The sequence below is a fragment of the Hemiscyllium ocellatum genome, chromosome 12, assembly GCF_020745735.1.
Source record: "Hemiscyllium ocellatum isolate sHemOce1 chromosome 12, sHemOce1.pat.X.cur, whole genome shotgun sequence".
NCBI lineage: Eukaryota > Metazoa > Chordata > Chondrichthyes > Orectolobiformes > Hemiscylliidae > Hemiscyllium > Hemiscyllium ocellatum.
Window position 1 is genome coordinate 59387763 of NC_083412.1, and position 6624 is coordinate 59394386.

Here is a 6624-nt window from a genome sequence, read left to right on the forward strand (position 1 = left end):
ACCAGGGGGAGGGGCGATGGAGGTGGGATAGGTGGAAGGAGGTCAAGGTGAGGGTGATAGGCCGGAGTGGGGTGGGGGCGGAGAGGTCAGGAAGAGGATTGCAGGTTAGGAGGGCGGTGCTGAGTTGAGGGAACCGACTGAGACAAGGTGGGGGGAGGGGAAATGAGGAAACTGGAGAAATCTGAATTCATACCTTGTGGTTGGAGGGTTCCCAGGCGGAAGATGAGGCGCTCCTCCTCCAGCCGTCGTGTAGTTGTGTTCTGCCGGTGGAGGAGTCCAAGGACCTGCATGTCCTCGGTGGAGTGGGAGGGAGAGTTAAAGTGTTGAGCCACGGGGTGATTGGGTTGGTTGGTTCGGGCGGCCCGGAGGTGTTCTCTGAAGCGTTCCGCAAGTAAGCGGCCTGTTTCACCAATATAGAGGAGGCCACATCGGGTGCAGCGGATGCAATAGATGATGTGTGTGGAGGTACAGGTGAACTTGTGGCGGATATGGAAGGATCCCTTGGGGCCTTGGAGGGAAGTGAGTGTGGAGGTGTGGGCGCAAGTTTTACATTTCCTGCGGTTGCAGGGGAAGGTGCCGGGGGTGGAGGTTGGGTTGGTGGGGGGTGTGGATCTGACGAGGGAGTCACGAAGGGAGTGGTCCTTGCGGAACGCTGATAGGGGAGGGGAGGGAAATATATCCTTGGTGGTGGGGTCCGTTTGGAGGTGGCGGAAATGGCGGCGGATGATACGTTGTATGCGGAGGTTGGTGGGGTGGTAGGTGAGAACCAGTGGGGTTCTGTCTTGGTGGCGGTTGGAGGAGCGGGGCTCAAGGGCGGAGGAGCGGGAAGTGGAGGAGATGCGGTGGAGGGCATCGTCGATCACGTCTGGGGGGAATCTGCGGTCCTTGAAGAAGAAGGCCATCTGGGCTGTGTGGTGTTGGAATTGGTCCTCCTGGGAGCAGATGCGGCGGAGACGAAGGAATTGGGAATATGGGATGGCATTTTTACAGGGGGCAGGGTGGGAGGAGGTGTAGTCCAGGTAGCTGTGGGAGTCAGTCGGTTTATAATAGATGTCTGTGTTGAGTCGGTCGCCCGAGATAGAAATGGAGAGGTCTAGGAAGGGGAGGGAGGAGTCTGAGATGGTCCAGGTGAATTTCAGGTCGGGATGGAAGGTGTTAGTAAAGTTGATGAACTGTTCAACCTCCTCGTGGGAGCACGAGGCAGCGCCGATACAGTCATCGATGTAGCGGAGGAAAAGGTGGGGGGTGGTGCCAGTGTAGTTGCGGAAGATGGACTGTTCCACATATCCTACGAAGAGGCAGGCATAGCTGGGGCCCATGCGGGTGCCCATGGCAACTCCTTTAGTTTGGAGGAAGTGGGAGGATTGAAAAGAGAAGTTATTCAGGGTGAGGACCAGTTCAGTCAGTCGAAGGAGGGTGTCAGTGGAAGGGTACTGGTTGGTGCGGCGGGAAAGGAAGAAGCGGAGGGCTTTGAGTCCTTCGTGATGGGGGATGGAGGTGTACAGGGACTGGATGTCCATAGTGAAAATAAGGCGTTGGGGACCGGGGAAGCGAAAATCCTGGAGGAGGTGGAGGGCGTGGGTGGTGTCCCGAACGTAGGTGGGGAGTTCTTGGACTAAAGGGGACAGGACCGTGTTGAGGTATTGGGAGATGAGTTCGGTGGGGCAGGAGCAGGCTGAGACAATGGGTCGGCCGGGGCAGGCAGGTTTGTGGATTTTGGGCAGGAGGTAGAAACGGGCGGTGCGGGGTTGTGGGACTATGAGGTTGGAGGCGGTGGATGGGAGATCCCCTGAGGTGATGAGGTCCTGGATGGTCTGGGAGATGATGGTTTGGTGGTGGGAGGTGGGGTCGTGGTCAAGGGGGCGATAAGAGGAGGCGTCCGCGAGCTGGCGTTTGGCTTCAGCGGTATACAGGTCAGTGCGCCAAACTACCACCGCGCCTCCCTTGTCTGCGGGTTTGATGGTGAGGTTGGGATTGGAGCGGAGGGAGTGGAGGGCTGCACGTTCTGAGGGTGAGAGGTTGGAGTGGGTGAGAGGGGTGGACAGGTTGAGTCAGTTAATGTCACGGCGGCAGTTGGCTATAAAGAGGTCGAGGGCGGGTAGGAGGCCAGCACGGGGTGTCCAGGTGGATGGGGTGTGTTGGAGGCGGGAGAAGGGGTCGTCAGAGGGTGGGCGCGAGTCTTGGTTGTGAAAGTAGGCACGGAGGCGAAGGCGGCGGAAGAATTGTTCAATATCTCGGCGCGTGTTGAACTCATTAATCCGAGGGCGTAGGTCGAAACGTCGAATTCTCTATTCCTGAGATGCTGCCTGGCCTGCTGTGCTTTGACCAGCAACACATTTGCAGCTGTTGGTCATTGTGCAGGAAATGCCGGTCACAGCGACCTTGGTGCGGGGGGTGGACCGCTCACTGACTCACATCACACTCACTGCTGCTCACAGACAGAAAGGAATAGCAACACTCAACCGGTCAGTGCCGGGATATTCACTGCTTCTCACATGCATAAACCCATCAACTTCCGCTACTCGGGGGGAGGAGGGTGGCAGTTGAATGTGAGGGTGTATGAAAAATCACATTCTTGTACGGATTCGTTTCTTTGATTTTGATTTGTTGTGAAATGATTATCAATGTAGTGCGTAAATGTTCTGCACCTATTTCTTTCTGCAGTTTGTGATATTTTTGTGTTTGAAGGGCTATTGTTGGTGGTGGTGGGGTGCAGGGGCTTGGGGTAGGGGAGAGGTTTGGGGTGGAGGATATTCCTTGAGGTTTACAGACGGTATAGAAAATATAAATGTCTTTCAACAGGGACATGATTTCATTGCACTTGGAAAATCAGGAGTAAACAGAGTCAATCCGACCTCACTTTCGCCTCATAATAAGGTAACCTGTTTCACAAATGTTTAGTTTTTGAGGATATAGCTAAAGGGCAGATAAGGGGCGAAGACGCATTTGGATTTTCAGAAACCACCGAATAAAGTGCTACACACGAGGTACCACAAATTCAGGTTCATATGATAACCAGTAATATGGTAACATCGACAGGCATTGTTGGGTTGACAGACTGTATCCAGTAAGTAAGTCAAGGACCTCAGCTATTATCCATATCAAGAACATGATGAGGATATGAAGTAAAATTATCCAAGTTTACTGTTGATGAAAAACTGGAAAAAGAGAAAATAAAACTCGCATTTGAAAAGCACCTTTTACATTCTCTTGTGATTTGCTTCTTATTTATTCTGGTGAAATGGAATCAAATTTATTGATTTCATAATCAATTATAAAATTGGTAACTGAAATGCACAGAATGGCATTTCCCCCTGAAGGTTACGCACAAACTTACAAAAACTAATTTCGGAGAATTGTAGAATCTAGGACACTAAAAGTAAACATGCCGAACTAATTGCTGATCAATAAGAGATAACTTGAGGTTGAAATTAACGGAAACGATTCAATACCACGATCTACTTCCAAAGACACAATATGCTGTTAGTTGCAGAGAAACAATATTTTTATTTGTAGATGACTTCTCATTTCACAAACACTGAGTCTAATATAATTTAAATCAAAATAATTCTGATTTAATTCAATATCTATTTTGAGGACTCCTATTTGGGAAATGGACTTGGATCGATATTGTACTCAAAAATAAAATGCATCATTGTGTTTCATTGCCTTTGGCTAAAGCAGACATTTAATAGAATCTTAAAATTGATTATACAAATACAATTCACAGAGAGATCGACAATTGAAAATTATGCTTATGCTTAAATGTATGATTTTCAGTGTTCTGTATGGAGGGTCCCTTCAAGATCTGCAAAATACTCCACACGACCATCAATCTTGACTCAGAAGAGCATTCTATGAGCTATCTAAAGGGAAGCCACTGTTGTCCCAATAGAAATATTAGCAATCATCAAAATAAGCATAAGCTAACAAATGAAAAAGGTTGACGATATTCTCCGATCTGGGTTGAAAAACATGGTTTGAACATCATCTAATGAGTTTACCTAAATGACTCGTTGTCACTGTTAATCTATGCTATTAGTAAGCTATCGTGATGGTCTTTGTTTAATTCCATAATTCATGCCTTTTCTGAAAGCCGACAGCTACCAATGCTTGCAGACAATATCTCACCAGCCTGTTTGCAATCATCTCAGATTCGAAATAAACTTATTTGGAATCATTCCGTTATTTCAAAGTTTCAAACTGAAACCTCAAATACTTACATATTTTATTAAGTGAAGAAATTGTCATGACAAATCATTTCTACCACACCTGTAAATATAACCAAAAAGGTTCTCTGTGTCATTATTTACGCACCTCCCTTAATCCCCATGAGTTGACAATGCTCGCAGAACGTTTGAGAAATGAAGTCAGTCAGGCAAACGTTTTTCGTTAAAAAAAAAGTCTGTTAAATAGTCTAATCACCGACTGTTCACTTGGGGAGCTGAACACAGATCATTGCGACAGAAACACTCATGCCACAAGAATAATGTGGTAGTTGTATAATTACTGGGATGAAGCAGTGACCTGGAAATGAAGTTCACAGGGCGAGATCCAGTGATGTGACCATGGACTGACAGTCTGTTAAACCATTCTTCTGCCTCTTTACTTTTTTAACTGAGGCTTAAGACTGATTAATTCGTTTGTCAAAATGACTAATTCAGGTCTGTCATAGATTCTTCCCGCGTGTCAATAGCTTTAAACTCTTTCTAAAGTGATCCGAGTGCCACTTAATGAACGGACTTAACAGCACGTTCCTTCATCTTGTACACTAGCGTATCTGACGGTATAACAGAATTACCGACTTGTGGTCTAAACTTGACAACTGATGTTTAGTTTGTGCATGTTGTTTTGACCTTCGAGAAATGGAGCTCGCTAACAGTGGTGTAACGAGATCGGGATGAAATAGAGACAGAAAACAGCAGGATGCTGGAATCCAAGGCAGGTAAGCAGGAGGCTGGGAAACCAGGCAGCTTCAGGAGGTGGAGAGGTCAATCTTTCGGGTCTTACCCTTTCTTCAGGACTAGATGTAGGGGTAGGGGGAGTTACGGATAAAGATTGAGTGGTTGGGGTGGGGAGACTAGTGGAATGGTGAGGTAGTGTTAACACAGGTAGTGGGTAAGACCTGCTTGGTGAATGGGAAGGGTAGATCCATTTAGAAGCTGGAAGGGTTCGTCGTGGACTGGTGGGAAGAAGGTGGCGCTGGGAAGGGAATCCGGAAGCGGGGGGAAGGTGATTTAAAATTCAAGAACTCAAGGTTAAGTCCCTCCTGGCTGTATGCTGCCCAGGCGGAAGATGAGTTATTGCTCCTCTAATTTGCAGTCTGATTGGCTGTGGCAATGGAGGAGACCAAGGATGGTCATGTCTGTGAGGGAGTGGGAGGAGGAATTGAGATGGGCGGATGGGCGGTTAACGGCAGGTCAGGCTGGCCATTTCGGCCTGGTCTCCCACATGAGTGCTGAAGAAACTCAACTTGTCTGGCCGCATCTGTAGAGCGGGAAACTGCGTTCATTACACTTGTGATCATACTAGCGATAAACATGCAGTATTAGAATTACTGTCAATAATGATCTTATGTATATTTATGAAAAACAACCATTTGTCATCAACAAAAGAAAAATAAACTTACTACTATTTTTAAGAAATTATCCATTTTTGAGTATAACATGCGTCTGTCTAATTAATTGCGTAATATTTATGTGAAAAACAATGATATTAACATTCACATTAGTTTTAGAATATGTTGATCCCCGACAGCAGATGGATTTATGGTAGAACTTTAGTTATACTTGAAGGCGGCCGTCCATTGTTCAGACAGTTAGAACATCGAACAATACAGCACAGAACAGGCCCTTCAGCCCTCGATGTTGGGTCGATCAAGTTAATTAGGAGAAAGTGAGGACTGCAAATGCTGGGGATCAGAGCTTAAAAATGTGTAGCTGGAAAAGCGCGCTTCCGATCAAGTTAATGCTTTGCATAGCTGCAGCATGGCTTCTACTCAACTGTCTACTGTTCCTGTAAATGTAAAGGCCAGCCTTGCTTTGAGATCTGTTCTGTAGAAGACCATGACACAGTCATGTTCTATGTATGTGGACCCTAAATATCTTTGGACCTCCGATATTTTTCAGGATTTAGAAAGTATCCTGTTCTATTCAGTATTGACCCAAATGCATAACTTCAACATTTCTATGTTAAAAAACCATTTGCTATAGTTTTCGCCATTCACTGAATTTATTATTATGTTTGTAATTTAATGCTTCTATTTAGAATTGGCTTCTCTGATACTTGCCTCAACTAGTCCGTGTGGTTACAAGTTCCAGAGTCGGACTTCTCTTTAGAGATTTCTGCTGGGAATTCTTAATTGAATTTATCAGTGGCAATCTTATATTTATGGTTATATTTATCCTGCAAATCTAAACAACATATCAAAATCCTGTTACGCCTCAATGTAGTAGCACAGTAGAAATCAAGCCCCATTATTCCTGGAGTTGACACAAATGTTAAACATTTAAAAGAATTCCCTAATTTATCTCTCTTTTTAACGGGGGTTGACAGAAAGCATGACCCAGGTTTCTGCACTTCACAACAATTACATTTTGTTACAAATAAATAGATTCTATCTAA